Here is a 22,755-nt window from a genome sequence, read left to right as displayed (position 1 = left end):
TCCATACCTCCCACCAAACTTATCTTACCTGTAATTGATGATGAAGTTCGGCACACTGATGGCTGCATGGTTGGTTTCCCAAATTGACGGAGTAGATGCAATTATTGTGGTGGTAGTAGTAGACACTGGCAATAGCGTTTGAAAAAAGAAAGAGAAAGTCACTTGACTGTGACTCTGGGAGGAGGAGTGGAACAGAACACAAAGTAAACTACAGCATGGGTGGTCAAGCAGAAAAAGATCCTTGCCCTGCCTTAGTTGAAATTCAATTAGTGTTGCTTTCACCACATCTGCCCCAGCAAGCGTGTGATCAATTGGTGTACATAGTCATCACATCACACCTCAATATAAATCACACAGCCCGGGGGAAGAGGGTTAGGGATTGATGATTGGATGGGAAGTGGGGTTTTGGGAAAGGTTTGAGAAAGAAAAACAATATGCATGGACACAACAAAAGTAAAACACAATCTTGTAAGACGACCATGATCCATTATCAAAGAAATCAAAGTATGAAGTGAGAGAAAGCAAATGCATGCATGCTGAGGAGGATAACTTGATGGTTAATGATAATGAGTTGTACTATAACTACTATGACCCAATGAGACAGTACAGTCAGGGACGAAATTGAAATTTGCCTTGCCTGTCTGACGCCCTCAGAGCTCAGATCGAACCCAATTACATGCTGTACCGGGCTTACTTTTATTTTTCAAGCTAGCTAAGGAAATTTAAAAAAAGTTGGATCAATTAACAAACAAATCACAACACACAGTCGTAATGATTAAAGAGAAAAAAGCAAGCAAATAAATGTAAAGACGAATGATGATACTAAAGTTACTGTATTATCCTGGTCCAAATGTGGAGTTGCATCATTCTCGTCATTCTTCTTGGTCCTCCCTTCCATGGACACTCCGCACATCAATCTTGGGTATCACTGCCTGCCTGATGCGGATTGGTAAGGTACGTGTGAGTCATTTCTCCCACTGTAGCACAGGGTAAAGGCCAGCCTGTAAGTCTAGATGGAAAAACAAACGGGGTATTGAAAAATTACAGCCTTTACAACAATAAACTCAATTACAGTGGAGTGCAAGACAACACTCTGGAGAGAACACTTTCAGACTGAGGCAGCTTGGATAGGCTACATAGTGTGTCTACTCTACAGCATTAAGGTACAACAACAACGGGACAGGATTCAGGAGCCAGTACAGCCACAGAACAGGAGAACCGCGGCACAGGCCAGGCACCCTACCCCTTACTTACATTTTGACCGAGCCATAGAAATGTCATATGCACTGCAGCAACCTAGAATTTTCCCAATGAAGTGACTAAATCAATGTGCCACTGTCCGTCATACCACTACACTCTACTCCAGTCCACACCACTACACGGACATCTAGCCTAGGTCTGCTGTGGTTCTTGTTCAAACTTTTTACCTTTTATGTCAGCCCATGAAACGCCTGATGCGGATTGGTAAGGTACGTGTGAGTCGTTTCTCCCACTGTAGCACAGGGTAAAGGCCGACCTGTAAGTGTAGATGGAAAAACAAACGGGGTATTGAAAAATTACAGCATTTACAACAATAAACTCAATTACAGTGGAGTGCAAGACAACACTCTGGAGAGAACACTTTCAGACTGAGGCAGCTTGGATAGGCTACATAGTGTGTCTACTCTACAGCATTAAGGTACAACAACAACGGGACAGGATTCAGGAGCCAGCACAGCCACAGAACAGGAGAACCGCGGCACAGGCCAGGCACCCTACCCCTTACTTACATTTTGACCGAGCCAGAGAAATGTCATATGCACTGCAGCAACCTAGAATTTTCCCAATGAAGTGACTAAATCAATGCGCCACTGTCCGTCATACCACTACACTCTACTCCAGTCCACACCACTACACGGATATATAGCCTAGGTCTGCTGTGGTTCTTGTTCAAACTTTTTACCTTTTAAGTCAGCCCATGAAACGCAGTTATTCCATCAATTTTCTCCAATCCAACTGACTGTGTGCAAAGATAGTATGCTCAGCATCCTCAATGATGGTGACCGTGTGGTACGTATTCTCCAACACCAACTCAGTCTGTAGTGACTGATTAAGTTTATAATATATTCCATATTACCAAATTGCAACGGATATTGTCCGGCACCTGCAGTGGTAGGAGTACAATGTGGTCATTATTAAACAACAAGGAAACATTAACTGTCACCACACCTGAGTCACTTTTACTTTGTCGATAAACTAGTATAGTTCTACTTCATGGCATGCACAATTCTTCGTAGTCAGCCAGCATCCAATGCAATGCATGCCACCATCATTCACAATAATCACTCATTACCTGTCTTGGTGTTCTCTTTGTCTGTCTGATCTGATGCCTGCCTAGCCTTCTGCCAGTCAGTGATGAGTTTCTTTCGGATTGGAAACAAAATGGAATATAGGTGGAGTCACGTTTCACTTCTTATGGAGGGACTGTTAGAGGCAACCTGTATTGTACTATTCTCCATCTCCATCCAATGTCTGACTTGATTGAAATGTACTTAGGGAGAGTAAGGAACATGGAGCAGGACCCTGAGGAGTGGAGTGGACAGTTATGCACAGACGTGCAACTCCAATAGGGAAATAAAAAGAGGAGACTGTTGATGGCTTTGTTGTGAATGTAGATTTTGAACCAGAAAAACAGATACACACAGTCACACACAAATAAAGGAAGGGAGAACAATTTGAAAGCCTAGTTGTCAGGGAAGAGGAGCTCGTCCTCAAATTCTGGTGGTTCGGACAGCAGTACGTCTAACAATCCACTACTTATGTCATCAAAGTTACTCTCCTCTTCCTCCTGTGATTCACGTATTTTGTACTCCGGTGGTATAAAGTGTTGATTCATTTTGATCATGGTTAACCTCTCAACACTTTTGGGTGAGAGACTGGTCCTTTTGACAGTAACAATGGCACCAGCAGCACTGAAAACACGCTCTGAAGAGACACTTGCAACAGGGCAAGCCACATACTTTATCGCCAGCCTGCTGAGCACTGGCCATTGGCTTCTTTTCCCATACCAATACACCAATGGGCTTTGCTCCATGTAGACCTCTGTTGTGTCATCTAGATAGGCCTGAACCATCCGCTCAATGTTCAGGGGTGCTCCGATTTTCTGGGCCTCTTTTGCCTTTGCATCAGTCATTGATGTGCAATACCCTTTCCGTAGAAACCAATCACCTGCCGTTTTTGTAAATGTGCCTGATGATCCTGTTGGTGCTGTTGATGTTATTGCTGCTGGCAGTGTTGACTGCTGGGAGGCAAACGCACTGCTCTTGGCTTCTGAAGTAGAACTTCGTTCTGGGTGCCCTGCAGTACTTTTTCTGCCCTGGAGGGGCGGGCCTTTAATGAAGATCCTTTCGTTTTCAAACTCAGTGGCTTCCTCAGCTATCAAAGTTTTGTACTGGGCAACATTCACTTCTGAAAAAGGAATGACTTCATTACTGCGCACCAATAATTTGTAACGTGGATCCAAAATTGAGGCAGTAATGTAATGTGGATCTGACAGAATGTTATTTTGAATCCTTGTATTGTGAGATAAGCGAGCGGATAAGGTGTCTGCCAAAGAATGTGCGCCTACTTTGTCATCCACACCTGCGTACATTTCTGCCATCTCCTTCAGCTCTTGCTCTAGCATGTACAACAATGGGATAGCTTGGCCCATAGTACAGTCCTCCCGGCTCACTTCACGGGTGAAGACCTCAAAAGGAAGTAGCATCTCTGTCAGGCTTTTGACAAGGTCCCATTGGGCCATCTCAACTCTCATGCCTTTCACTGTAGGATCCCCTGACCTTTTCATGACATAAGCATTAAGTGGGATGTACTGCTCAAACAGACGCTCAAGCATGTAATACGTTGAGTTCCAACGTGTTGGCACCTCTTGGATGAGTGCTTTGACTGGCATTTTATGCCCACGTTGAATCACCCTCAGCTCCTTCCGGGCTTTAAAAGAATGGTTGAAATGTGTGCATATTCTTCTGCAGGTGGTCAGTAAGCTGCTGACTTTGCTTTCATTTTTCAGAAAGTCTTGCACAACAATGTTAATGCAGTGTGCCAAACATGGCACCCTGAAATAGCCACCATCTTTCATGGCCCGAACTACATTACTGCCATTGTCCGTGGCAACAAAACCAATGGTAAGACCTCTTGGTCGCAGCCACTCAAACACCTTGCTGTTAAACTCATCCAAAATGTTAGCAGCAGTATGAGATTTCTCCATTGCAAACATGGCTACAGTTGCATGTTTGCGAGTGTCTTTAAAAATCTCAGCGGTGTCAACAACGCCGTCAGATATCTTATCTTTAACACCCGAAAAAGAGACCCAGTGTGCAGTGATGCACATGTAATCAGTGGCTTGGCAACTGGTCCACATGTCTGTTGTCAGGTGTATACTCTGAACAGCACTCTTTTTTAAGGCTTTTCCAAGCAATTCCAGCACGTCGTGATGTAGTGCTGGAACAGCAACTCTTGCAAAATAGTAGCGGCTGGGAACTTTCCATTTTGGGCAGATGGTGGTCACAAACTCAAGAAAACCCACCCCTTCAACAAAAGAAAAAGGGAGAAGGTCCAGTGCTAACATTTTTGCCAGCTTAGCATTGTACAAACGTGCTATTGGGTGATTGCGTTCGTACTGCCCCTCCGGCCTACTAAACATGCTAAGAATGGTAGGCTGCATGGTATTCCTTCCTGTGGTCGACGTCGCACTTTTTGGGCCAGCAGTACTCCTTGGTGTCTCAGGCTGGCTCTTACTCTTGTGCCAATGAGATGTGGCTGAGGATGTGGGTGTTACCACTGCAGTGCTGGGGAGAGGGCTACTTTGTGTACCACTAGCACAGAGAATGTCTCCCTCTTCTTCCTGTTCCACCGTGAGCGGACTTTCTACTCGTTTAAGCCCAACAGCAATGGTTCCAGTTTTGATGAGCCTAAGGTGCTCCTCCCACTGGATTGCGTGGTGTTTTTTCAGATGGGTCATTTGGCCTCCGGTACCATAGTTTGTACCAAGCTTTCCACGGCTAACACAGGAATGACAAACGGAGCATACAGCAATGTTCTCCTCCTTTCGGCTAACCGTAAAGAAGTCCCACACTGGGGAGCTTAACTTTTGTCTCCTGCTGGAGGTGCCACTCCCACTTCCAATGCCGGATGAACTGGAGGGTGTGTGTTGAATTTGACTCTGTGCAGGACCACTACCTACTTCTGCTGAGGTGGTGCTTGTTGTGCTGGATGTAGGACGCTGCCGGCCCTTTGCTAATGTAAATATGGAAGCTGGAGGTCGTGTTGGTGTTACCTGTGTTGGAGGTATGCGTGCTACATCCCTCGCATCCAATTTGGATAATGTAAAAATGTTGCTCTCCATCTCCTCAGGCCCAGGAGTGATGTTTGTGATGACTGGCTCATCATCATCATCATCATCAACCTGCTCTTCTACATCAACATCCATAAGTGTAAGGCTTTCTGGAACCTTCCTTTTCCCATGCCTGCTCTTGTGATGTGTTTCCCTCTCAGACTCAGTCTGTGGCTTCCAAGTGACATCTAGATCATCAGAAGGGGGGCTTGGTGAAGAAATTGATGTACTAACCCTCCTTTTCCTTGCTGGGGATTTAAAAGCCAATGCAACTTCTAAAGGAGTGGCTTCCTCTTCTTCCTCTGCATGAGGCTCAATTTCCTGAACTGCCCCTACTTCGGGAGGAACAACAGCTACTATTGCGGGCGGTGGCTGCGGCTGTTGACCACTTATCTGCTGTGTTGATGATGTTCCCTCCTGCGTTGATTGTGTACTACTTTGAGATAGCGATAAGTTTAGTTCAGGCTCAGCATCACTGCTTTCTACCATAAGGCTGGCTACCTCTTCCACACTCATCTGCTTGGGCATGGGTTGGTGGGTTGGGCCCACTGATGTGGAGGTGCTGCCCCCAGCTTGCCCCCCCGACACCGCTGCTGCAGGCCTCATTTTTGGTGAACCAAAAAAGGTTTTGGGAGTCACACCAGACTTAAGTGACACTTCCTTCTTCTTCTGTTCCTTCTTCTCCATGGCAACTTTCTTGGTACCGGAGGACCTGCTACCTGCTTTCTTTGGGGGCATCTTCAACAGATGTCAAAACAGCACTCAGTTGCACAAGTTGCAGAGATGCCTGGTCAGGTCACTGACACGTCACGTTGTGTACACTACAGCAGCAGGACGTCGGTCTGGCACCACAACAGTGGATGATGATGACACACCTCTGTCTTTTGTGCACCTAAAAGCAAAAAAGCCAGAAGAACATCAGTCAAAAGATCCATAATATAATATATAACTTATTAGTGTCTCGTGGGTGGTCATCACAATTATTAAATTTCATGAAGTCAGTGAACAACATCAACAGTATAGCCAGCCATTAAGAGACTGACAAGGCCAGGGATCCTGTTGTATTTGTACTGTGTACACTTAGGAAGAAGAATAGCAAGGAACAAAAACCCGCCGTGATGATTGCTGAGTTGTACCCCTGGGCCTACTGTACGACTAGGCCACAAGTTTGGCCGCCTATGGCAAAGTCTCAATGCATGCCTTCCTAATATGGCCGCCACACACATGCTCAGCCCACCCACCACAATAACAAACAAAAAGTGATTGCAAAGGACAGGAAGAGGAAGTTGTAGTGTCTGTGGAACTTAATCCCTCTCATAAAAATGTTTTCCAGACAAATAACAGCTTCTCCCTGCTCCAAACCTACAGCTCAATGACAGCCTGAGGAGTTTTTTGTGCAGAAATGCACAAAAAAGCGTTTTCGAGAAGAGTCTATGTTGCTCGCGAGATATTGTTTGCCAGATTGCAAAAGCTGCGTGTTCGGGATCGCGAACTGTACAAAAAGGCTTTCTCGCGTGCGCGAACACGCATATTGCGAGCGCAAAAATGATGAAAACTGTAAGTCCGCGTTGTCACGCTGTGCAGAGTTACCGAAAGTTCGCAAGCTGAATCCCTTGCCTTACATGCTGGCCAAAATAGCCCAATTTGTTTAGCACACACCCAAAAAATGCTATTGCACCCCAAACACACCTTTTGCAATAAAATCCAAAGCCATCCATGGAGTAAAGGAAAATCACCAGACAACACCAACTGTACATTTAAATCACGCACCACAGATTGGAGGCTGACTACCTCTGGGCCTAGTGGAAGACTACTAGGCCACAAGCTTGGAACCGGATGGCAAAAGCAAGCACACTGCTTGGATGGCTTCACAAAATGGCTGCCACACACCCACAACAACCACAAGAAATGGGAGACAGTCAATGGACGCCAATGGCAAAGGCACAATGCATGCCTTCCTAAAATGGCCGCCACACACATGCTCAGCCCACCCACCACAATAACAAACAAAAAGTGATTGCAAAGGACAGGAAGAGGAAGTTGTAGTGTCTGTGGAACTTAATCCCTCTCATAAAAATGTTTTCCAGACAAATAACAGCTTCTCCCTGCTCCAAACCTACAGCTCAATGACAGCCTGAGGAGTTTTTTGTGCAGAAATGCACAAAAAAGCGTTTTCGAGAAGGGTCTATGTTGCTCGCGAGATATTGTTTGCCAGATTGCAAAAGCTGCGTGTTCGGGATCGCGAACTGTACAAAAAGGCTTTCTCGCGTGCGCGAACACGCATATTGCGAGCGCAAAAATGATGAAAACTGTAAGTCCGCGTTGTCGCGCTGTGCAGAGTTACCGAAAGTTCGCAAGCTGAATCCCTTGCCTTACATGCTGGCCAAAATAGCCCAATTTGTTTAGCACACACCCAAAAAATGCTATTGCACCCCAAACACACCTTTTGCAATAAAATCCAAAGCCATCCATGGAGTAAAGGAAAATCACCAGACAACACCAACTGTACATTTAAATCACGCACCACAGATTGGAGGCTGACTACCTCTGGGCCTAGTGGAAGACTACTAGGCCACAAGCTTGGAACCGGATGGCAAAAGCAAGCACACTGCTTGGATGGCTTCACAAAATGGCTGCCACACACCCACAACAACCACAAGAAATGGGAGACAGTCAATGGACGCCTATGGCAAAGGCACAATGCATGCCTTCCTAAAATGGCCGCCACACACATGCTCAGCCCACCCACCACAATAACAAACAAAAAGTGATTGCAAAGGACAGGAAGAGGAAGTTGTAGTGTCTGTGGAACTTAATCCCTCTCATAAAAATGTTTTCCAGACAAATAACAGCTTCTCCCTGCTCCAAACCTACAGCTCAATGACAGCCTGAGGAGTTTTTTGTGCAGAAATGCACAAAAAAGCGTTTTCGAGAAGGGTCTATGTTGCTCGCGAGATATTGTTTGCCAGATTGCAAAAGCTGCGTGTTCGGTATCGCGAACTGTACAAAAAGGCTTTCTCGCGTGCGCGAACACGCATATTGCGAGCGCAAAAATGACGAAAACTGTAAGTCCGCATTGTCGCGCTGTGCAGAGTTACCGAAAGTTCGCGAGCTGAATCCCTTGCCTAACATGCTGGTCAAAATAGCCCAATTTGTTTAGCACACACCCAAAAAATGCTATTGCACCCCAAACACACCTTTTGCAATAAAATCCAAAGCCATCCATGGAGTAAAGGAAAATCACCAGACAACACCAACTGTACATTTAAATCACGCACCACAGATTGGAGGCTGACTACCTCTGGGCCTAGTGGAAGACTACTAGGCCACAAGCTTGGAACCGGATGGCAAAAGCAAGCACACTGTTTGGATGGCTTCACAAAATGGCCGCCACACACCCACAACAACCACAAGAAATGGGAGACAGTCAATGGACGCCTATGGCAAAGGCACAATGCATGCCTTCCTAAAATGGCCGCCACACACATGCTCAGCCCACCCACCACAATAACAAACAAAAAGTGATTGCAAAGGACAGGAAGAGGAAGTTGTAGTGTCTGTGGAACTTAATCCCTCTCATAAAAATGTTTTCCAGACAAATAACAGCTTCTCCCTGCTCCAAACCTACAGCTCAATGACAGCCTGAGGAGTTTTTTGTGCAGAAATGCACAAAAAAGCGTTTTTGAGAAGGGTCTATGTTGCTCGCGAGATATTGTTTGCCAGATTGCAAAAGCTGCGTGTTCGGGATCGCGAACTGTACAAAAAGGCTTTCTCGCGTGCGCGAACACGCATATTGCGAGCGCAAAAATGATGAAAACTGTAAGTCCGCGTTGTCGCGCTGTGCAGAGTTACCGAAAGTTCGCGAGCTGAATCCCTTGCCTTACATGCTGGCCAAAATAGCCCAATTTGTTCAGCACACACCCAAAAAATGCTATTGCACCCCAAACACACCTTTTGCAATAAAATCCAAAGCCATCCATGGAGTAAAGGAAAATCACCAGACAACACCAACTGTACATTTAAATCACGCACCACAGATTGGAGGCTGACTACCTCTGGGCCTAGTGGAAGACTACTAGGCCACAAGCTTGGAACCGGATGGCAAAAGCAAGCACACTGCTTGGATGGCTTCACAAAATGGCCGCCACACACCCACAACAACCACAAGAAATGGGAGACAGTCAATGGACGCCTATGGCAAAGGCACAATGCATGCCTTCCTAAAATGGCCGCCACACACATGCTCAGCCCACCCACCACAATAACAAACAAAAAGTGATTGCAAGGGGTGCCGTTCGTGTCTGGAGCCTGTTTGTGTGCCATTTTTATTAATTTTTAAACCAAGGATCTGGCGAGTGCTGCCACATCGAGGGAACTGACAACATCTTCAAAGGCGACTGGGTGCTGAGGTAGAGCAACGGACACGGGACTGCGAGGACCAGCAGCCCCGTAATCTAACACAGCTGTGGCCTCTTCCCGTACTCCCGCCCTCCCGCCCTGACGCCATAAGACTCCTCACGGCCCCCGCTTCGCGGGAGACGTTCGTGTCTGGAGCCTGTTTGTGTGCCATTTTTATTAATTTTTAAACCAAGGATCTGGCGAGTGCTGCCACATCGAGGGAACTGACAACATCTTCAAAGGCGACTGGGTGCTGAGGTAGAGCAACGGACACGGGACTGCGAGGACCAGCAGCCCCGTAATCTAACACAGCTGTGGCCTCTTCCCGTACTCCCGCCCTCCCGCCCTGACGCCATAAGACTCCTCACGGCCCCCGCTTCGCGGGAGCCGTTCGTGTCTGGAGCCTGTTTGTGTGCCATTTTTATTAATTTTTAAACCAAGGATCTGCCGAGTGCTGCCACATCGAGGGAACTGACAACATCTTCAAAGGCGACTGGGTGCTGAGGTAGAGCAACGGACACGGGACTGCGAGGACCAGCAGCCCCGTAATCTAACACAGCTGTGGCCTCTTCCCGTACCCCCGCCCTCCCGCCCTGACGCCATAAGACTCCTCACGGCCCACGCATCGCGGGACGCGCGCGGGCGCGCGCCGGGCGAAGCCCGGGCCAAGGGCGGGCCCGTCTGAGCCCGTCCGAGATCGACCGAGAACGGAACGGGACCTTCCCCTAACAAGCATTGCCTGAAGAGAATCAACAAAGGGTAAGCATCAGGCCCTTGTGTGTAACGCTGTGGGAATTCGTGTTAAGTGGCTGCTAGTATTATCGAAGGATGGAAAAGTCTGCTAAAAGGGATGGTTTTACCACACAGTCGACTGGGGGAGCACTAATGGGAACATTGGATAACTTCCTGGTTCGGGTGCAATCAGTGCTTGCAAAGGATATCGAACTAACTGAAAAAAGATTATCTTTAGATATCCTATGTGACAAGAGGTCCTCTTTAGGAAGTATGGCTAATCTAAGTTCACCACCTTGTGGTCAGCCCGTTAGGTCGGATTCTATGACCTGCATATCTCCTCTGGAGGAAGAGCAAAATGATGATCTCATGATGTGTCCGACCCCTGTGATCGAAATATTGGTTGATAATGCTGATGTCGCGAACAGCGAAAATATGGTCCCGACTTCTAAGCCTCTATCAAGTATCAAAACCCGCTCTACTAGCAACAGAATAGCGGCATCTGATCACCAACAAGTAGCCCCTACTTCGAAAAAATCTCGCAGGGGAAACCAAAAGATTGTTGTTGGGAAGAAGCCTAATATTGACCATGTTCCTCCCCCTGCCATAAGGAGGGATTTACCCCCATGTCCTAAACCATTAACTACTGAAACGCGGCCAGACCTATCATTATCTACGGGGTCTATGTGTGGGGCAGAATCAGACCCAAAGATATTTTGGAAGAGACTAGAAAGAATTGTAAAGAATCTGTGTGACCCGATTTATGAAAGGCTTGGTTCGATTGAAAGTAGACTGACATGTATGGAACTTTCACTTGCAGCGGCCCAACCCCGAGGTGGCAGGCAAGGCTTGGGAGTACCAAAGGAATGTCCTGGTGTAGTAGGCCATTGTACCGAGACCAACCTCATTGATAATAATGCAACTGTGAAAAACAATCCCACTAATTCTAATGGATCTCAACCCACCCCAGCTCCTGGTAACCAACCCAGAGCCGACCATCCACTTCCATCTGTGGTAACAAATAGCCCTGGGACAGGCAGAGCTAAAAGGGACAAGCCACCCCCACTTGTTCAACCTCTTGCGCAAACTTCATCGGCCCTAATTGATCTACATCTGCCCCCGGAAGCCGCCCCTTATGTGGTGATCTTAACGGGGGTTCCACCTTTGGCCGATGGAGCAAGAGAATCTTATGGGGACTTAAAGAACAAATGTACCTTTTGGCTCAATGATAAGCGACCATTGCCGACCCATATGCGAGCTGAAATCCTGTATGCTAGGCGAGTGAATTGGGTGGGTAGGAGTCCTAAGTCATTGAAGGGGGATTGTGTTGTTATTAACTTTAGGGATAGATGGTGCGTGGAACATATCTGCTCTTGGCCCCAAATCGACCCTTCTCCCCTAATACGCACAATGCCATTGTCATTTTTCTATGCACCCATGTCCTTGCCCCTAGGTGGGTTTATTTGCGGGGGCTCTCTGTTGAGGGGTAACGCTTACGAGGACATAAGATCCATCAATAGATTCGATGTGCTCTCTGGGCTAGTGGACTGCGACTGACTGAATAAGGGTAGAGTGTATCCTAAACATAAAATGCTATATGCGGCCCCGATGACATCGGGCAATCATGAAAAACTGCATGTAGTCATAGAGGAAGTACAGGGCACACGCCAATGGGATCTCCCTAGAATAGCTGATGGAACTAATGCCAGTAGGTTTCATGATCAAGCTAACATTGGAGGGGCTGGTGAGGGAGGTTTACAGGGCGAACTCCAATATGAAAATCTAAGTATTGAGGGCGCCCCTTACCTTTTACAAGGTGTAGTCCCTTTACCTATACTAAAAAATGGGAGTGTTAATGGCGGAATTAATCCCGCTGGTCATGTGCTGTTTCTATCCTGGAATGTTGCGGGTATTGGTTCTAAACTTCTCTCTCCTCTGTGGGCAGACTTCATTAACAAGCATGATATCTGTCTTTTTCAGGAGACATGGTCAACAGAGCCTGTATTTATGTTGGGCTATTTGAATTTTTATGTCCCGGCGGTCAAAAAATCTAAGGGACGACCATCAGGAGGTTTGGCCATTTGGATCAAACAAAGCCTAGGGTGTAAAATTCAATCTATTCTAACCCAGAATAATGATATATTGGGAGTTAGATTGACTTGTACACCAAACCTCAAAATTAACGTATACAATGTATACGTAAGGGGCTTACCTGGTGGGAAAAGTTCTGAGGTGATGCCTGCACTAAGTACTCTCGTCGAATCTAACCCCATCGATGTGCTCCCACTTATAGCGGGTGATTTTAATACAAATTTTGAGCCTCTAGGGTCTCAAGATATGCTTCTAGTAGAGGATGAAGATCTGAAGTGGGGTGTTCCACTGCTTGAGACAAAGGCAGTGACCAAGTGGACTGAGGCGGCCCTGTATCTGAATGGGTTTTGCCTGAGCAACCAATTGAGGGCGGCTAACGGCAGAACCATATCAGATAGGACATGCAATAAAACGTATGATAATGGCATCAGGGCAAGCAACATAGATTATCTCCTGGTTCACCTAAGGATGTGGCATACCCTTGTGGATATGGTGGTTGAGACACGGATAGAAAGTGATCATAACCCGCTAGTTGCAACTTTTAAATTAGGATTGGGCGATAGGGAGACTTATGGTTTTGAAAAAATGATTGGTCCAGCTGCCGTTTTATCAAATGATGAACGCCACCTTAAATGGCGTAACGTTGTTGAGCACCCTGATCTTTTAGGCAGCATCGAGTCCTATGTGGAAGAGGCGTTGTTATCAATCATGGCAATAGGTAACAATTGTCAACCTCTAGTTGAACAAGAGAATATATATGAAAAACTAGTAGCAAGGTTGAAATCATGCTTTTGCAGACCTTCTAAAGCAAAACAAGCCCCTAAACGCAAACAGGAGGATTGGTATAATGCCTCCTGCAAATATGCGCGCAGCAATTTGGGTCTCGCCCTCAAAACTAAGGATATGAGCAAGATTAAAATAGCTCGCAATGCACACAAAAAGACCTTATGGAAAGCAAAAAAAGATTGGGATGAGTGCGAGTGGCAAGAATTAAAAGCAGCATGCGCAGACAAAAACCAGAAAAAATTCTGGGATATTTTTAAATGGAAGAGGGGCGAAATTATTGACAGTCCTCATAACCATGTACCCCAGAGTTCTTGGATATACTTCTTTAAGTCACAATATTGTAAAGGTATCGAGGATGCTAGTATGCACCAAAGGGAGAGGCCGTTCTATAATAGCCCTGTGTTTACCACAGAGGAGGTTGACACAGCGCTTGACATGGTTACCCAGGGACGTGCACCTGGCATGGATTGTATCCCGGCCGATGTATTTCTCCACAATAGAAAAAGATGGTGTTCATACATTACTCATTTAGCTAACGCCATAGCCCAGGGAATGAGTATCCCTCATTCTTGGAAGGGTGCCGAAATTGTCCCGATATATAAAAAAGGGGACAAATCGCTGGCTTGCAACTATAGGCCCATAAGCCTAATAGACGCTATGCAAAAAATCCTGGGCCGACTGGTTTTGGGCAAAATTCAGACCTGGATGGAAGATAACAGTATATTAAGTCCTTTACAGGCTGGGTTTCGTCCAAAAACAAGCACAATAGATCAGGTCTTCAGGTTTGTCGTCCTCTATTGGCGGACAGTCATTCTAGATAAAGGTGTTCTATATGCTGTGTTTGTTGACCTAAGGGCGGCCTTCGACCTGGTCCCACGAGGCAAGCTATGGAAGGTATTGGAGGAGTTGGGGATGGCGCCGGAGTTGTTGGCATTGGTGGTCCGCTTACATGAGAACAATTTTGCTCGGGTCCGATGGGGGCGGCAGGGGGAGGTAACGGAGTCTTTTCCCGTGGAGCGTGGAGTTCGGCAGGGCTGTGTTCTGGCACCGACCTTGTTCTCGCTCTTCGTGAACGGGGTGGCTGAGTTCCTCTCCCGGGTCCCCTCGGATGCACCGGCTATGAATGGTACTCGTATCCCAGTTCTCTTGTTCGCGGACGATACATTGCTGATTTCCAAAACTCCGAGTGGCCTGCAGCTCACCCTCCGACGCTTTGAAGAGTTCTGCTTGCTCCGTGGTTTGGAAATAAATGTTTCCAAGACCAAGTTTATGGTTCTTAACGGCCCTAACCCGTGTAGATCCTATAAACCGTTTGGTGGTAAAATCGTAATGGGTGGCTCGCCTCTGGAACAAGTCGACGCATTTACATATCTGGGAGTCACGATACAGAAGAATATGTGCTGGAAAAGCCAACTAGACATGTCAATTCTGAAGTTCCAATAGCAGACAGGCTTTCTCATAAAAAGATTTAAAGCTTCGCACTCGCAGCCAATAAGCCCACTTCTAGAAATCTATTCAATGAAGATTCGTAGCTCATCATTATATGGTGCAGAGCTATGGGGCTATGGTAACAATCCCAAACGTCTGAATACAATGGAGAGCGAGTTTATACGTAAAATCGTTGGTGTACCACAAAGTACTCCCCTGTTACCCCTCTTTTGGGACCTCGGTCTAAAAACCTTGCAAGACACTGCTAATCTGCGACCATTGTTGTATTGGCGTAGGGTTTGGTCAACTGAGGAACTCAGGCACTATGCTTTGGGATTAAAAGAAATAATGGAGAAGGACCTCTTTCATAAAATAGAATGGCTGAAGTCCATCAAAACACTACTTTTCAGACTGGGATGGAGTAATCTATGGGATAATCCCCAAAACGCGGTTTTCCCTTCAAAAGATATTGTCAAAGCTAAGTACTGGGAATTCGTAGTCATGGAATCTGTTTCCAGGGGGAGTACATCCCAGCTAACAGCTAGATACCTAGAGATTAAGGCCCTTCCTGGGCAGGAACAATTCTGGGGCATGATTGAAGAACCAATCGATCGTAAATTATATTTCCAGTTTAGGATAGGTACCCTTCCCATTTGTACATTTACGTGCAAATGGACTAATGGGTCGCAGGATAAATGTCCTAAATGTAGAGACACGATTGAGTCTCTTAGTCATTTCATTTTCTTTTGTCCCCTCTATGAGCACCCTCGAAACAAATGGGTATTACCTGTCTGTCGCCTAGGCATTCGAAGGTATGAAGAGGCACTAAGAATCTTGCGCTCTGATCCAAGCCCGACAATTGCAATAGCAATGGCTAAATATAATAAGTGGGCTTGGACTATACGGCATAGACACTCTAATGTGAAAGCGACCAACGATAAGGCACCCTAATGTAGTCATGTTTTTATCATTTTATATAAATTTACTCATCCATCCTCACATGTAAAAACCTTAGTCTTGGTTTTTTTGTGGTTTCGATTAATTTTTGTTGTGGATGAGTTAATATTGTTGTTTAAAAATGAATTGCTTTAATCGAACTGGATGTCTAGGAATTAGCATCGATTAGTAATCATGGAATATTTCGTAATCTAGGGTGTTTAAGTGTAAATATCTTGTGTTGAGTTTATTTTATTGCTGTTTCTCCTTAATCCATGTTAATGTAATTGCTTGATGTACGATACTTTCATGACTTAATTGTCGAATAAAGTTTTTCAAAAAGAAAAGATTGCAAAGGACAGGAAGAGGAAGTTGTAGTGTCTGTGGAACTTAATTCCTCTCATAAAAATGTTTTGCAGACAAATAACAGCTTCTCCCTGCTCCAAACCTACAGCTCAATGACAGCCTGAGGAGTTTTTTGTGCAGAAATGCACAAAAAAGCGTTTTCAAGAAGGGTCTATGTTGCTCGCGAGATATTGTTTGCCAGATTGCAAAAGCTGCGTGTTCGGTATCGCGAACTGTACAAAAAGGCTTTCTCGCGTGCGCGAACAGGCATATTGCGAGCGCAAAAATGACGAAAACTGTAAGTCCGCGTTGTCGCGCTGGGCAGAGTTACCGAAAGTTCGCGAGCTGAATCCCTTGCCTTACATGCTGGCCAAAATAGCCCAATTTGTTTAGCACACACCCAAAAAATGCTATTGCACCCCAAACACCCCTTTTGCAATAAAATCCAAAGCCATCCATGGAGTAAAGGAAAATCACCAGACAACACCAACTGTACATTTAAATCACGCACCACAGATTGGAGGCTGACTACCTCTGGGCCTAGTGGAAGACTACTAGGCCACAAGCACACACATCCAACAAAGGTAAATCACACACACACACCAACAGTGAAATACACCACAGCCACGTTTAGCATTTCAATCCTATGCCATCCATGCCCTACATGATGTAGAAATTCTACAGACACCACAAAACATGGACCCATGGTTCCCTACTGGCTGAAATTGCAGAGAAAAACAACTAGGCCCCTATTGAAAGTAGTACAGGCCACCCACCACAACAATAATTTTTAAAAACAATAAAAATCCCAGAAAAATGTAGGTACAAACAAGCCCCAATGAAACAAACACACTAATTCTCCAACTTACTTGTAGTAAATTAAATCTCAAATCAAAAATTCCTCAAATAAATCCAATCCAATGGTATGATGCAGCAGACAGACACAAAAAGTGATCCTTCCAGCTCCAAATCCAAATGAAAGTGAACAACACATGCACAAAGCACGTGGGAGGAGCCTGCTGGACAGGAACAGGAAGTTGTAGACTCAGGGGCACTTCCTTCCTCTTGAAAAAAAAGAGTTAAAAAAATTAAAGGACTCTTTCTTACACAAAAGACTACAGCAAGATCACAATCTGAGGAGTTTTCTGAGCAAAATGATCATTTTTGATAAGGTTTTATGAAGCTCGCGAGATATTCTTTGCCAGATTGCAGTTTTTCCATGTTCGGGATCGCGATCCTACCAAAACAGCCGCCGGAAGTCAGCTCGCGCGCACCAATGACGTGTTCGGGGTCGCACACTCTCGCGGGCTTGGGCAGCCATAGTACAAATCTCGTGGCGCTCGCGAACAGACAGAAAAGCAAGTTGGCGATCGCAGAATCAAGGTAAGACGTTACCGCGCGCGCGAGAATGAATATTGAGCGCGCGAGGAAGCAAATTTACTACGCTACGCGCTAGATTGCGTAGCAATCTGCAACTTCGCGCTCTACGCGAATCGCGAAGTTACCTAAACTTCGCAAGCTCCGCGAACGGAGCGTAGTTCAACGCCCAGGCTTAGAACAGAGTCTTCCTCTTGAACTTTAGACTCTGCATCGGTACTTACTTGTAGGTACCAGAAAACACTCAATGAACACAAGGGCTCTTTTTAGAGCCACCTAATATCTAAACACTTAAAAGTGATTTTTATTTCTATTTTTTTTTAAGGCTTTTTTTTGGGTGCGCGCTCAGTGCGCGCACCTCGTGATGTTTTTAAGTTTTTTTCGGGTACGCGTAGAGTGCGCGCACCTCGCGATGTTTTTAAAAACATTTTAATCTTTTTTTTTGCCCTTCGTGGTCCTACTGTGCCCCCCTGACAATGGCTAGGGGGTCTAGAACTCCCTACCCTGCCCCCTTTTCACGGTCTCCACCTTTCCTTTTTAGTGCGACAGACAAAATGGCGGCCGACACTTCCTGATTTCGACCGATTCGAATGTTTATTGACATGTAACAACCAATCACAATTACGCTCGCGCATGGTAGGGTGCGCGCACAGGGCTTGCTCAGTGCGCGCACGCTGCGCGCGTATAGATATTGATATGCTTTTAAATGCTATTTTCTCAGGAAATACTGAACAGATTTACACCAGACCTGCAAAAGGCACTTCCTTGACCTTATGGCTACCTCTCAAATTTCAAGTAATTCTGTTCAGCCGTTCGGGCTGTAGCTGTGTCTAAAGGTCCTATGGAAAAATGCATGGGGAAAACGCGTTTTGGGACCCCCATTTTTCTCAGCCCCTGCTTGACGAATCACCCCGAGACTTTCAGGGTAGGAGCTGAACGGAGCGCCCCATTAGTTTTGAAAATTGCGTGAGGATTCGTCAACCGGCGCCAAAGTTATTCAAAATAGAATTTTGAGATTTCCTATGGAAACTCGGTCCTAACTATAACTATCTACTGGCGACCGCCAGTAGATAATATATATACATATATATATATTAAAAAAAATTGTGAATCATTTTTAGTTAGTGAAACTATATTTATTCATTTTTTTAATATTATACAGAAGTCGCACACCCTTTGCGCACCCTACACGATTGTTGCACGCATTCCGGTAGCCATTTTGAAAAGTCGCACTGGGTTCGTGCCTTCGGCGTAATTTGTAAAGTATGAAATATCTTTAAATTAATTATAAATAAAAGTTTTCCTTTAAGTGTTTGTAATAACGTCGTGCAGGGGGTGGGTGTTTTAGGGTTTAGGGCAGTGAATTGGTGTTCGGGCAGTGTAGGAGGTCATGTAGGGGGTTTGTGTTTCAGGGTTTAGGGCAGTGCAGTGGTGTTCGGACAGTGTAGGGGGTCGTGCAGTGGGGTAGTGTATTAGGTTTTAGGGCAGTGCAGTGGTTTTTGGGCAATGTAGGGGTCGTGCAGGGGGTGGTGTTTAAGGGTTTAGGGCAGTGCAGTGGTGTTCAAAGGTGGCTTTTGTGGCCTCACCCAAAAATAAAAAAAAATGTGTGCGAAAAAAAAGGGGGACTTGGGGGGTCCCCCCAGCCAAAAAAAAAAGAACAAGTTTAAACATGGGGAAGTGGTGACAATCTGCGTAGTTTTAGAGGTAACGGAATGACGCTTCCTCTCTACGACGTAGGACGTCACCAAGGAAGATCGAGGAGAGGACATAAAGAGGCAAGGGGAATAAAAGTTTAAAAAATATATAGATAGATTGAGGATAACGGGAAGGGGTAATTATAATAAGGATTAGGGGGGTCACGTAAGGGTAGAGGGGAGGGGTATAACCTTTACCAAGAGTATGCCATTACCATGCAAGTATGCGTGGTAAAGGAATATTTGTTGTAAAGGTTGTCCGTGGAAATAGCATTCCGTTGTAACGCATGTGTGGTAAAGGCATGTGTTGCAACGGAATGCGTCGTAACGACATACAACCTTCGTGCAGTGTAGAGGGTCATGCAGGAAGTGGTGTTATAGGTTTTAGGGCAGTGCAGTGGTGTTTGGGATGTGTAGGGGTCATGCTGGGGGTAGTGTTTTAGGGTTGAGGGTAGAGGGTAGAGCAGAGGTGTTCGGGAAGTGTAGGGGGTCTTGATGAAGGTAGTGTTTTAGGGTTTAGGCAGTGCAGTTGTGTTTTGGTAGTGTAGGGGGTTGTGCTGTGGGTAGTGTTTTAGGGTTTACGGTAGTGCAGTGGTGTTAGGGTAGTGTAGGGGGTCATGCTGGGGGTAGTGTTTTAGGGTTTAGGGTACTGCAGTGGTGTTCGGACAGTGTAGGGGGTCGTGCAGGGGTTGGTGTTTTAGGGTTCAGGGCAGTGCAGTGGTGATTGGGCAGTGTAGGGGGTCATGCAGGGGGTGGTGTTTTAGGATTTAGGGCAGTGCTGTGTTGTTTGGGCAGTGTATGGGGTCATGCAGGGGGGTGGTGTTTTAGGTTATAAGGCAGAGCAGTTGTGTTCGGGCAGTATAGGGGGTCGTGCAAGTGGGGTGGTGTTTTAGGTTTTAGGGCAGTGCAGTGGTGTTTGGGAAGTGTAGAGGTTCATGAAGGGGGGTGGTGTTTTAGGGTTTAGGGCAGTACAGTGGTGTTCGGGCAGTGTAGGGGGTCGTGCTGGGGGTAGTGTTTTAGGGGTGAGGGTAGAGCAGTGGTGTTCGGGTAGGGTAGGGGGTCTTGCTGGGGGTAGTGTTTTAGGGTTTAGGGCAGTGCAGTGGTGTTTTGGTAGTATAGGGGGTCGTGCTGTTGGTAGTGTTTTAGGGTTTAAGGTAGTGCAGGGGTGTTCGGGCAGTGTAGGGGGTCATGCAGGGGGTGGTGTTTTAGGGTTTAGGGCAGTGCTGTGTTGTTTGGGCAGTGTATGGGGTCATGCAGGGGGGTGGTGTTTTAGGTTATAAGGCAGAGCAGTTGTGTTCGGGCAGTGTAGGGGGTCGTGCAAGTGGGGTGGTGTTTTAGGTTTAAGGGCAGTGCAGTGGTGTTCGGGAAGTGTAGGGGTTCATGCAGGGGGGTGGTGTTTTAGGGTTTAGGGCAGTACAGTGGTGTTCGGGCAGTGTAGGGGGTCGTGCTGGGGGTAGTGTTTTAGGGGTGAGGGCAGAGCAGTGGTGTTCAGGTAGTGTAGGGGGTCTTGCTGGGGGTAGTGTTTTAGGGTTTAAGGCAGTGCAGTGGTGTTTTGATAGTATAGGAGGTCGTGCTGTGGGTAGTGTTTTAGGGTTTAAGGTAGTGCAGTGGTGTTCGGGCAGTGTAGGGGGTCATGCAGGGGGTGGTGTTTTAGGGTTTAGGGCAGTGCTGTGTTGTTTGGGCAGTGTATGGGGTCATGCAGGGGGGTGGTGTTTTAGGTTATAAGGCTGAACAGTTGTGTTCGATCAGTGTAGGGGGTCGTGCAAGTGGGGTGGTGTTTTAGGTTTTAGGGCAGTGCAGTGGTGTTCGGGAAGTGTAGGGGTTCATGCAGGGGGGTGGTGTTTTAGGGTTTAGGGCAGTACAGTGGTGTTTGGGCAGTGTAGGGGTTCGTGCTGGGGTAGTGTTTTAGGGGTGAGGGTAGAGCAGTGGTGTTCGGGTAGTGTAGGGGGTCTTGCTGGGGGTAGTGTTTTAGGGTTTAGGGCAGTGCAGTGGTGTTTTGGTAGTATAGGGGGTCGTGCTGTGGGTAGTGTTTTAGGGTTTAAGGTAGTGCAGTGGTGTTAGGGTAGTGTAGGGGGTCATGCTGAGGGTAGTGTTTTAGGGTTTATGGTAGTGCAGTGGTGTTTGGGTAGTGTAGGGGTCATGCTAGGGGTAGATTTAGGGTTTAGGATAGTGCAGTGGTGTTAGGGTAGTGTTGGGGGTCATGCTGAGGGTAGTGTTTTAGGGTTTAAGGTAGTGCAATGGTGTTCGGGTAGTGTAGGGGGTCGTGCTGGGGGAAGTGTTTTAAGGTTTAGGGTAATGCAGTGGTGTTCGGGAAGTGTAGGTGGGCGTACGGGGGTAGATTTAGGGTTTAGGGTAGTGCAGTAGTGTTCGGGTAGTGTAGGGAGTCGTGTTGGGGGTAGTAATTTAGAGTTTAGGGTAGTGCAGTGGTGTTCGGGTAGTGTAGGGGTCATGCTGGGGGTAGTGTTTTAGGGTTTAGGGTAGTTCAGTGGTCTTTGGGTAGTGTAGGGGGTCATGCTGGGGTAGTGTTTTAGGGTTTAGAGCAGTGCTGTGCGGGCAGTGTAGGGGGTCATGCTGGGGGTGTTGTTTTAGGGTTTAGGGCAGTGCAGTGGTGTTTGGGCAGTGTAGGTGGTCGTGCATGTGGTAGTGTTTAAGGGTTTAGGGCAGTGCAGTGGTGTTTTGGCAGTGTAGAGGGTTGTTCAGGGGGGTGGTGTTTTAGGGTTTAGGGCAGTACAGTGGTGTTTGAGGGTGGTGTTTTAGGGTTTAGAGTAGTGCAGTGGTGTTCGGGGGTGGTGTTTTAGGGTTTGGGGCTGTGCAGTGGTGTTCGGGCAGTGTGGGGGGTCGTGCAGGGGGTTTGTGTTATAGGGTTTAGGGTAGTGCAGTGGTCTTTTGGCTGTGTAGGGGGTCATGCTGGGGCTGGTGTTTTAGGGTTTAGGGCAGTGCAGTGGTGTTTGGGCAGTGTAGGGGTTCATGCAGGGGTGTGGTGTTGTAGGGTTTAGGGCAGTGCAGTGGTGTTCGGGCAGTGTAGGTGGTCAAGCATGGGGTGGTGTTTTAGTGTTTAGGGCAGTGCAGTGGTGTTCGGGCTGTGTAGGGGGTCATGCAGGGGGTGGTGTTTTAGGGTTTAGGACAGTGCAGTGGTGTTCGGGGGTCGTGTTTTAGGGTTTAGGGCAGTGCAGTTGTGTTCAGGGTGGTGTTTTAGGGTTTAGGGCAGTGCAGTGGTTTATGGGGTCATGCAGAGGGTGGTGTTTTAGGGTTTAGGGCAGTGCAGTGGTGTTCGGGCAGTGTAGGGGGTCGTGCAGGGAGTTGGTGTTTTAGGGTTTAGGGCTGTGCAGTGGTTTGATTTGATTTGATTTTATAATTTTATATAGCGCTGAATCACCCCGAAGGGTATCTCTGCGCTTGCAACAGCGGACTATCTTGAACTAGAAAAGATATGTTTTCATCAGCTTTCTGAAACGGAGGAGGGGCATTTCCGTGCGAAGGTATTGGGGAAGGCTGTTCCAAAACATAGGAGCCAGATACGAAAAGGCCCTGCCACCAGAACGGGCTTTATTTATTCTAGGGAAAACACTATCCCTATACTAGGACACAATGGTACAA

Source organism: Triturus cristatus, chromosome 5_1 (assembly GCF_964204655.1).
Source record: "Triturus cristatus chromosome 5_1, aTriCri1.1, whole genome shotgun sequence".
Classification (NCBI taxonomy): domain Eukaryota; kingdom Metazoa; phylum Chordata; class Amphibia; order Caudata; family Salamandridae; genus Triturus; species Triturus cristatus.
The sequence above is the reverse complement of the archived record's forward strand: the minus strand, read 5'-3'. Positions refer to the sequence as shown.